The 11,769-nt window shown below is 38.7% G+C and overlaps 1 pseudogene; it reads right to left on the bottom strand.

Moving 5' to 3' along the window:
• Nucleotides 1-2,077: 2,077 nt before the first annotated feature.
• On the bottom strand, nucleotides 2,078-2,252 carry LOC116902645 (annotated as a pseudogene).
• Between the last annotated feature and the right edge of the window lie 9,517 nt (nucleotides 2,253-11,769).

Here is an 11,769-nt window from a genome sequence, read left to right as displayed (position 1 = left end):
CTCTTGCGGCTTCACCATTTATTTATATTTTTCCTGGAATTTTTAGAATTTTTACATTCTCTGTAGGCTTCTTACTTGTTTATTTATGTTTTCCTTGTATGCTTTCTAAGGGAGTTCTTTCATGTTCTTTCAAGTCCTCCAACATCAAGTGATCATGATTTTGAAACTAGGATTCAAAGTCAGTGCTTGGATATTCCGTGTTTTGCTTTGGTGGGATTGGGCTCGATGATGCCATGTAGTCTTGGTTTCTGTTGGCTGGTTCCCAGCTTGCCTCCTAGCCATCAGATTATCTCTAGTGCTACTTTTGTTCTGCTCATTTCCAATGGCTAGACCATCTTATCAAGCCTGTGTTTCAGAGTGCTGTGGACCTGTTTTCCTGTTTTTCTTTCAGCCAGTTATGGGGACACAGTGTTCTGCTTTCAGGGCGCGAAGTTTTTCTTCTCTACAGGGTCTTCAAGCTGTTCCTGTGAGCCTGTGTCTTGATTCACCAGGCAAGTCGTTTGTAGCAGAAAAGTTTGTCTTACCTGTGGTCCCCAGGTTCAGGTTTGCTCGCGGGGTGTTGCCTATGAGCTCTCCATGGCCTCCGCAGCCAGGAAGATCTGCGCCGCCCCTTCCGGGATGTTATATTCTTTGTTACTGGCAATCTGGTCCTTAGTCTAAAACTGAAGTGCAGGAAAGTGGAGGCACATGCCCTCACATAACAACCTTCATGCATATCTTATGAGTCCTCACATAACTACGATTCATTTACCTGTTATTTCAAAACCCATCTATGAGTACATAATGCCTAAGATTTACAATTTTAACTCATAAAAGAACATTTCAAAGAAGAAAAAAGTTGAAATGTGTTAAAATTACCATTATGCTTACAGACTGTTATTCTAGATGGAAGACTATAAACCTATACACAGGGCTACCAGTGAAAGCCCCAAGTCCCTTCTCAATTACAAATCCAGTAGACATGGAAGCAAAGATCTGGTAAAGCACGTCATAATTCTATGCTTTAGGTAACCAATTGTTCAAATGGGGCCATTTCAGACCTTGATGGAAATATACAATACATTACCAATTAAATTCAAATCTGACTTTGAGAACAGCAGGTAGGTTTAGAAGGGGAGTCCCAGGACTGTTGTGTCATATAATCAAAAAATAGACCAGTGATACCGACAATCTTATCCTATAAGGGATCTTTGTCATATATGAATTTATCAATTCAAAACTCAAATCTTTGATTCCATTTCCTAAGCATTTTTTATGGAATCCTCAAATTTGCAAAGACAATTAGGTTATCAGGATATTTTCCTAACAAAAGAACAAAAAAGTTGTCTTCTGGTGTATGTTGTAGGTCCAGAAGAATCAGAGGACAGATGAAGGCAAGCTTAGTGTCAGTAGGGATGCTTGGAGGTTAGGAAAGATACCTGTTCCCTCTACTCTAGACATAGTCCTATATATTCAGCTCATATACAGTGGCTTCATACTTTTTGTCACTACAATAACCAACTTCCTCATTTAAAACAATTGATAACTTAAAGAGCTTAAAACTTATTAAACATTACATTTTTGAAGAAATAACAGCTGGATCAATAGCATTTTCATATAATTAAAATATCTGCTGAGATAGTTGAAAAATTGATAGTTAAGAGAATAATTGTCTTCTATACATCATTTCAATTATAGGAGAGTCCATGAAATATATTGTCACCATGGACAAAACTCTGCAGGTTTTTCAACTGTAATTATTTAATGACTTTTATCATTGACAATATATAAACAATGTTGTTATAATTTTAATTGTAAGGTATTGAAGATGGACTCTCTTCATATCCAAAATTCACAGAGAACTTCAAAGTTTTAGAATGATTGATTCAACTATGTACTAAAGATATGACATGATGTGAAATACTTAGTAAAATTTGGATAGTGGTTGTCAGAGATTTTTTGAGCCTAAAAGAAGTATCATCAGTATGATCAATGATGGCCAGAAATATTCAGAAAACACCATATGAAGAAACTGATTCAAAGTGAGAGAAACATCATTCTAACCCGCTGGTCATGGGCATTTCTATGATTAATTTAAATTACTTCAATAAATCCAGAAACATAAACAATGTTTCTTTTAATAAATCTTTATAAGAACAAATTCCAGATATTTGTGCTTGGAAAGAAATCTGAATAACAGCAAAATGTTTCACTGAAATCAATGTGGGGCCCCTAAGCTACACTTGATCTTAGCCAAAAGGCCGAGAAGCTATTGTAAAGTGAGTAACTTGAGTCAGAGTACATGGCTCCTTTTGGAAACTCTTCTTCAGACAACCTAAGAACACTTAGAGGGCAATGGCAGATGAGAAGTGGTCAGGCGTGCATTCATAAAAAGTGCTACTGATAGTTCAGAACTGTTTTAACGCCTTGCTTTTAAAAGCCTAGCTTTGAGATACAGGGATTATCAAAGATTAACAGTCACGTGCTGTTCAGTGTTGTTGTAGGAGTATCCATATTCCACTCTCAGGAAGAAATGCTGTAAACTTTTTTCCTCTCCTGCTGTTGGCTTGCTTTAACACGAGAAATTTATTGTCATAACAAAGGAAACAATGTTTCAGGTTCATTTAATGTGTTGACATGAAGAGAAAGCAAAAGGGCTTCTCTTCCATGGCTACTGCTAGGATGGAAGGCCAGGGATTTGAAAGGGTTTTAATCACAAAATAAAAACAGTCATAAGGTAACAGTTCTGGGAATCTATAGTGTGGATAGTGAAAGACGAATGATCATTGTCGTCATCATAAAAATGTGTGCAGGTAATACCATTGCACGAGGTATAGTGAATAGTACAAACTATAATTACCAAATAAACATTTAGAACTAAAGTTAATGTACAGTTGTATGGCCAGATTCCTTTGTGGCCTGCTAAGGGCAATGGACAGTCATTGCAGAGCAGAGAGAAGTTAAGACTGAATTCTAGCTGGAGGCTCATCCTCCTGACCAAGGAAGTGCAAGCGAAGCAGTCAGAATTTACCCACGTGTCATGGAATCCATGTGCTAGTCAACATGGCCAGGCTTACTGGTTTTCCATACAGGTGTTTCTTCCAGTTTTTACATTTCATATATCAGCATTTTCTCAGACCGTGTGATCCCAATTGCTCTGAATTGTTCAGTCCTTAGACACTTCTTTTGCAGGGTTAAGAAACGAAAGCATCCAGTGATATTTTGTTATCTTGTTTTCTCACCAGGCAATAAGACCTTTAGACTAGGCAGGGGGCTGGTTTTATTCTGTTCCATGCTTTGTACCTGGAGAGAGATTTGGCATAGATTGCTGCTACGTAACCTGGTCTAAGCAATGAAATTGGCTACTGGATAAGAACACAACACCAATGGGACCGGAGCAAGAGATCACCGGTGAAAAGCAGAAGCTGCTCTTCCAGAGTAAAAGAATTGAATTCCTGGCACCGACATCAGGCAGCTCACAACTGTCTGTGACTCCAGCTCCTGGGGATCCGATGCATCAGGCTTGCACAGTTTTGCACTCATGTGTACATAGGCAAATGCAGATGCATAGAGACAGAATTAAAAACAAATTGTAAAAGTAAGAAAACAGCACCAACATTATTGATTTTTTAACTACTGCTTTTTAATGGTTTTCAAGACAGGGTGGTTTTCCTCTGTGTATCCCTGGCTGTCTAGAAGTAGTTCTGTAGACCAGAATGACCTTTAAATTGAAGATTCCCCTTATCCTTGCCTCACAAGTGTTGAGACTAAGGCATGCACCACCACTACCTGGGTAAAAACAGTTTTAAAGGCGTAAAATTAAATGTATGGTTTTGAAAACTGAAAAGAAATTTAGAAAATTTGGTTGTATAAGGAATTGAATCATGAACTACAGGCTATTCAATTTTATTTATCAAGTTTGTGTAACCTAAGGTAGATGTAAAACTTATAGACCTAAGTACCTTCACACTTATTACATGGAATTATTTAAAAAATATCCATTTAAAAAAAACAAGAGCCATTAAAACTGGTTCAGTAGCAAAGGTGATTTGCACCAAGCCTGACAACATAAGAACCTGAGTTCAATCTCTGAGCCCCTCGTGCAACAAAGAAGATAACTGATTCTAGATAGTTATACTCAGACTACCAACTGTATGGCATGTATTGTGTACACCAGATAAAATACATACATAAATTTAATAATCTTAATGATTGCAATATAATAGAATATGGAACTATTTTAAGAAATTAAACGTCAATATTTAAAGTAACTAGCTGTCTTGAAATCTTGAAATTAAAGATAACAGGACAGTCTAATTTGTATAGTTATTATTCAAATTAAAGACAAATATTTGCTTCCATTATACTGCATAGCATGAAAACAGCCTCATTGTATCAGCTATTTAATTAAAAATAAAACATTATAAAGTATTATCCAACCTTCAATTTAAGATTGAGATTATTTTTGTATTTAAAACTATATGTTGCCAAATAAATTGTGATGGAAGTGAAAATTGAACTCTGGTGTGTGTGTGTGTGTGTGTGTGTGTGTGTGTGTGTGTGTGTGTGTGTGTGAGTGTGTGTGTGAGAGAGAGAGAGAGAGAGAGACAGACAGACAGACAGACAGACAGACAGAGAGAGAGAGATACATAGAGGGAGAAAGAGAGAGAGAGCAAGAGAGAGAGAGAGAGAGAGAGAGCTAAAGAATATACACATGTGTATGTATTTGTTTGAGTTTGAGTGTGTTAGTGTGTTAATATATGTACATCTTATTTGAGAACCTCCCTCTTTTATTTTCCTTCCATTTTTGTCCAACATCAAGTTCATTCTCTATATTTTCCTGCTTAATTCAGATTGTTATCTTTCAGCTTCCAGCCAGAAATAGTTCCTTTGACTCTGTTAATATTAAAACCAGACCCTGACCCATTTCTTCACAGTGTCTATAATAATTGTGCATATATACAATCAATGTCTATATAATTTTATTTTTTTATTAACTTGAGTATTTCTTATGTACATTTGAATGTTATTCCCTTTCCTGGTTTCCCAGGCAAACATCCCTTCCCTCCCCTTCCTTATGGGTGTTCCTCCCACCTCCCCCATTGCCGCCCTCCCCCCGACAGTCTAGTTCACTGGGGGGTTCAGTCTTAGAAGGACCCAGGGCTTCCCCTTCCACTGGTGCTCTTACTAGGATATTCATTGCTACCTATGAGGTCAGAGGCCAGGTCAGTCCATGTATAGTCTTTAGGTAGTGGCTTAGTCCCCTGAGCTCTGGTTGCTTGGCATTGTTGTACATATGGGGTCTCAAGCCCTTCAAGCTCTTCCAGTTCTTTCTCTGATTCCTTCAACAGGGGTCCCATTCTCCATTAGTGGTTGCTGCTGGCATTCGCCTCTGTATTGCTGTATTCTGGCTGTGTCTCTCAGGAGCGATCTACACTTCTGCACTTCTTTGCTTCATCCATCTTATCTAATTGGGTAGCTGTATATATATGGGCCACATGTGGGGCAGGCTCTGAATGGGTGTCCCTTCAGTCTCTGTTTTAATCTTTGCCATTCTCTTCCCTGCCAAGGGTATTCTTATTCCCCTTTTTAAAGAAGGTAAACCTTCATTTTGATCATCCGTCTTGAATTTGTTCTAGGCATCTAAGGTTTCAAGCATTTGGGCTAATAGCCACTTATCAGTGAGTGCATACCATGTATGTCTTTCTGTGATTGGGTTAGCTTACTCAGGATGATATTTTCCAGTTCCAACCATTTGCCTACGAATTTCATAAACTCGTTGTTTTTGATAGCTGAGTAGTATTCCATTGTGTAGATGTACCACATTTTCTGTATCCATTCCTCTGTTGAAGGGCATCTAGGTTCTTTCCAGCTTCTGGCTATTATAAATAAGGCTGCGATGAACATAGTGGAGCACGTGTCTTTTTTATATGTTAGGGCATCTTTTGGGTATATGCCCAAGAGAGGTATAGCTGGGTCCTCAGGTAGTGCAATGTCCAATTTTCTGAGGAACCTCCAGACTGATTTCCAGAATGGTTGTACCAGTCTGCAACCCACCAACAATGGAGGAGTGTTCCTCTTTCTCCGCATCCTGCATACCATTTGCTGTCACCTGAGTTTTTTGATCTTAGCCATTCTCACTGGTGAGGTGAAATCTCAAAATTTCCATTATGACTAAAGATGTTGAACATTTCTTTAGGTGTTTCTCAAGATTCCTCAGAGATTCTTTGTTTAGCTCTGAACCCCATTTTTTAATAGGGTTATTTGTCTCCCTGCGGTCTAACTTTTTGAGTTCTTTGTATATTTTGGATATAAGGCCTCTATCTGTTGTAGGATTGGTAAAGATCTTTTCCCAATCTGTTGGTTGCCGTTTTGTCCTGACCACAGTGTCCTTTGCCTTACAGAAGCTTTGTAGTATAATTTTAAAAAGCATGCTATTTAGCATGTTTCGTCCTATCCACACAGTGCAGTCATCCAATGAACAAGACCAGAAACAATATGGTCAGGTGAAACAAACATTAAATTTGGTAGATAAGAGATGGTGAGGTGTACTCTGGCAATAAAATGTTTTAAATGGGCATCTGTAAGCAAATATCCTGTTTAGGTCTATGATACAGAACCTTCCATTGATAAAAGTCACTTCCCAGGGTAGTTGGAAGGTCACATGTTATCTATATCTAGCCTTAGTAAAGATATGACTGATGGTGAACTTGCCAGTAAGCTAAATGCCCAAAGAGGCCTGTCTGGAAGAAATGATGCTGTTACATTCTCACACTGAAGTACAGATGGGAGAAGGAGTTTCCCTTGATAGTTCCCCATCATTTCTCTGTATCCTTTCATGTTTATGGCAGACAAAAACCATCACGAACAAAAGTTACTGCATTTCTTAAAAGAGGAAAGCAAAACAAAGAATGCTGAATTATTTCTGAAATAAATTTAATTTCTAAAACACCTACTTTTATCATTCTTCTGACCTTATGCTGAATAAAGTTCAGGGTTGCCAGGCAGCTGAGGATTGGGTGATTTTCTATATGACCCCTTCCAACACACATACATACACACCTAATTATTTTATTTTGCTAGTACCTAGATTTAATCAGTAAAATCAGTCTGGCTTGAATCATAGGTGTAAAATTTCTATGCGCCAAACTCTAATAATAGCTGAAAATAATCCAATAGTTAAGTTGTGATTAATTCTGTATTTCACTGTGATTATCCTGAGTTTACAAATGTGAATAGGAAAGCCATGCTTTGTCTGATCTTGAGTACTTAATTACCCCCTGCAAATGAGGGCAGGTTTTGCTTTTTAGACTGTTATTGAATTTAGTCTAACATTGGGGGAGACCATAAAACTATGCCATCATTTTTTATTGGATTTTTTATTTACATTTCAAATGTTATTCCCTTTCCCAGTTTCCAGGACATAAGCCCCCTATTCCATTCCCCTTCCCTTCTTCTGTGAAGGTGTTCCCCTCCCCAACCACCTCCACTTTCTGCCCCCACCAGTATTCCACTACACTGGGGGGTCCATCCTTGGCAGGACCAAGGGCTTCTTCTCTCATTGGTGCCCAGCAAGGCCATCCTCTGCTACATATGCAGCTGGCTACATAATAAATTTTTTAAAAGTATTTAGGTCCTTGTTTCCAAGGCAAGACCATGTTCCTTAACAACAATAACACAACAACAACAGCAACACCAACAAAGAACGAGAAGAGAAAACCTCTGTTGTATCCTTTCAGGTGATTTCATGTAAAGTGACCCTAGCACTTCTTCTAACACATCTTTTAACATGTCATGAGAGAGAAAATAAAGAATGGAAAAATGGAAAATAGTATTCATAATCAAAGCCTACATCAGCTCAGTTGCAACTGTACATTTTTCAGATGTGTCTCTTCTAGCTTTGGGGCTTCTATGGCTGGGTAACAAACAGTTCTAAGCAATGCTCAGCAGGGCTGCTCTTCTCTCTGCATGAAGTCAGTGGGCGAAGAAGAAAATCACATGAAAGTTCACTCATATGCCTTTCTGGGAAGCTGGGCACTGGAATAGGAATCTTAGGGTTTCCACAGAGCCCCATCCAATTGGTGATGCTGTGTGGTTGTGCTTTCCTCTCATCAGTCAGTCTCCAACTTCTTGACAATGTGCTCCAAGAGAGCAATGGTCATCTTATGACTCTTCTATTCCCCCTTCTAAGGGAGATTCAAGCATCCTCATTTGGACCTTCCTTTTTGTTTCATTTCTTTGGGTCTGTGGAGCATGGGTGTTCTGTATCTACTTATCAGTGAGTACATACCATGCATGTCCGTTAGGGCAGAGTTACCTCACTCAGGATGATATTCTCATGTTCTATCCACTCTGCAAATTTCATGATGCTTTAGTTTTTAATAGCAGAATAGTATTCTATTATGGAGATGTACCATGTTTTCTTTATTTATTCTTCAGTCGGGGGACATCTAAGTTATTTTGTAAGATGTAACTTTAGATTTTCTTGATTTGTGAAGTGGAAGGGAGGGGGGATAGGAAGGGGAATGGTGGTTTCAGGATCATGTGTGGGCAAGGACAGGAAGATGGCTAGATAGCCATGAAAATGAATGAAAATCTGCAACTGATGAGAGTGAGGAGATGAGGGACATCTGCAGGACAAGACACAGACCCTGGATAAGGGTGGTAGCCAAGAATCAATGGGGTTAATCAGCTAGGACTTAAGACATTGAGGATATGGAACTTGAAGAGGCTACCTCCTATAGAAGGAACTCCAATGGAGCAATAGTGACACCACTCCACACATAAAACTTGTAACCCAAAATTTATCCTGTCGATAAGAAATGCAGGCACAGCAGGATGTTGCAGAGACTGAGGGAATGATTAACCAATAATCAGCCCGATCTGAGTTCCATCCCATTCAGAAGCATCAGTCCATGACAATATTAATGATATTCTGTCATTCTTACCAACAAGAGCATGTTGTTCTTTGAGAGGCTCCACCCAGTAGCTGACTCAGACAGATGCAGACACCCACAGCCAAACATTGGATAAGGTTAGAAGGACTTTTATGGAAGAATAGGAAGCTCTGTCAGCCATGAAGGTGCTAGGAAGTACACAGGAAGACCAACTAAGTCAACCTCGACTATTGGGGGTTCTTGAGTCTGAAGCACCAACCAAACAAATACATGGACTGAACCTGAGCCTCCAAACACTTATGTAACATGTGTAGCTTGGTCTTCATGTGGGTGACAAACACCTGGAGTGGGGGCTATCCCAAAAGCTATTGCTTGTACCTGTGATATGATCTTCTAGCTGGACTGCCTTATCTGGCCTCAAAGGGAAAGGAAGTACTTAGCCTAGTAGAAACTTGAAGTGCCAGGGTTGGGCGATTCCCAGGGGTTCACCAGTAGCTCAGAGGAGAAGAGAAGGGGGAAGGATTGAAGAATTGTGGAAGAGGGTGATCCCAGGGGGAGAAAATAAGTGGGATGCAAAGTGAATAAGTAAAATTTAAAATTAAGAGAGAGAGAGAGAGAGAGAGAGAGAGAGAGAGAGAGAGAGAGAGAGAGAGAGATTTGGCAGTATCACAGTGGAGAGAACACAGTGCACCCACCCATGCATGAGCGTGAACAGTAGGAGCTAGTAGACTAGTCATTCTGCTGTTCTCTCCCACATCTCTCATAAAAATAGTCAGGTGGGAATAGATCTTTTATTGTAGTGGTGTCAAATCTGAAAGCCTGTAAGTCCCCAGTTAAATGAAACATGATTGTCTTTCAAGAGACCTGAGGCATCTCATGCACTATTAATATTCTGGAATTGTGGAGGTCTTCAGAGAATATGTATCTTTGGATCTGCATCAAGCATTTAAATTTGCAAACAATGACATTTTTTTCTGTATCTAAGAGTATTTGTGATTGCAAATGCAAGACTATTTTCAAAGTGCACAATTTCCAGGACCTAGGGCAGGTTGATTGTTCCATCCCATTTAGTCTTTCTGTTCAACAACATAATTATTATCATGGCTCATTTACATTTGGAACACCAGATGTGATAGCACGAGCTGTTAACACATTACTATCATAGGACTTTTTAAAGTCTTACATTGCTATATTATTAATCCATGTCACAATAATAAAGTGGGGCCACATTTTTCTTAGTTATGCATCTGATACTAACCAAGTAATAGTTTTAAAATAATCAATTGCTAATGGAAAAATTGTTAATAAACAAAGATAATTTGCTTGACGATTTAGAAGACTACATAGATCAATGACAGGGAACTCACTGAAATGGGATGTAGAAAGCTCTCTAAGACCAAATGTAAAACAATGTACATATCTGCACAGATACACATCCAAATACTATATGCTGGCTTCAGTAGTTTAATTTGTCTTGGTATGAGTTATTTCAATATTATTGTTACTAACGCATTCACAAAGCGTGTTTCTACAAGCAAAATGGTTTAAGAGCACTTTCTGTAAGTGAATGATTTTACAATATGGTGAGTTCATTAAGCAAAGCATGCATACCAGCTGGTCCTCATTTTTCTAATGGACAGATTGCAGGCTGAAACTCAAATCCAAAAGGCTAAAGCACAAGGGCATATCTCTTATCAATGTCAGTCTTGTAACTTAGTGGCTAATGTGACAAAGAAATACCTTGTGTTTTATTGCTACTGTGTCATTTCACACAAAAGGAAAATGGCATAAACATGGCAGGAATTTTCAATTGATTCCATCGACTCAGGAAATCTAGGTATAAATATGCAAATATGCCATTTATGAGAATGCAATTTTGAACAGTTCCGATGTGTGTGTCTTTGGAAGGAGCCTATCCTCCTAGTAAAATGAACCCCAAACTCATCTCTGAGCCAAATGTAAACATAATTTTGCCTGCACAGTCACATGACTGCACACTACTTGACAAGGAAGTCTCCACAGACATTACAGAGTAGAAGGAAGTACAGCAACAAGTGAACTTAAAATTTCAAATCTGAATTAAAAATAATGCTCAAAAAGGTGTTGTATGGTCATCACAATATGCAGAGTTTTGCAAATTTTTCACATAATTCTAGCTCCAAGAAAATATTAAATCCTATTTTAAGAAGAAAGAATTCCTCTCTTAAGGAAATTAGATTTTGATTTTTTCCAAGTTGATCAGTGAAAAATATTCCCTATTTAGAGAACTTTAAATCATGTTAAATTCACTAGAAAATATCATACTGAGTCAGGTAACCTAATCTCAGAAATACACTCATGGTATGCACTCAGTGATAAGTGGATATTAGCCCAAAAGCTCGAATTACCCAAGATACAATCCACAGACCACATGAAGCTCTAGAAGAAGGATGACCAAAATGGAGATGCTTCACTCCTTCTTAAAAGGGGGAACAAATATATTCATAGGAAAAGATATGGAGGCAAAGTTTGGAGCAGAGACTGAAGGAACAGCCATTCAGAGTCTGCCCCACATATGCTCCATATATAGAGAGCTAACAAAACAAGATAAAATTGATGAAACTAAGAAGTGCTTGCTGACAGGCATCAGATATAGATGTCTCCTGAGAGACACAGCCAGAGCATGCCAAATACAGAGGCGAATGCTAGCAACAAACCACTGTACTGAGAATGGGACACCATTGGAGGAATTAAGAGAAAGGATTGAAAGATCTGAAGGGGCTTGCAACCCCATAAGAACAACAATGCCAACCAACCAGATCTTTGGGGGACTAAACCACTACCCAAAGACGGTACATGGACTGACCCATGGCTCTAGCTGCATATGTAGCAGTGGATGGCCTTATTGGGTACC

This window comes from Rattus rattus, chromosome 5 (genome assembly GCF_011064425.1).
Source record: "Rattus rattus isolate New Zealand chromosome 5, Rrattus_CSIRO_v1, whole genome shotgun sequence".
NCBI classification, from domain to species: Eukaryota; Metazoa; Chordata; class Mammalia; order Rodentia; family Muridae; genus Rattus; species Rattus rattus.
The sequence above is the reverse complement of the archived record's forward strand: the minus strand, read 5'-3'. Positions and strand labels throughout refer to the sequence as shown.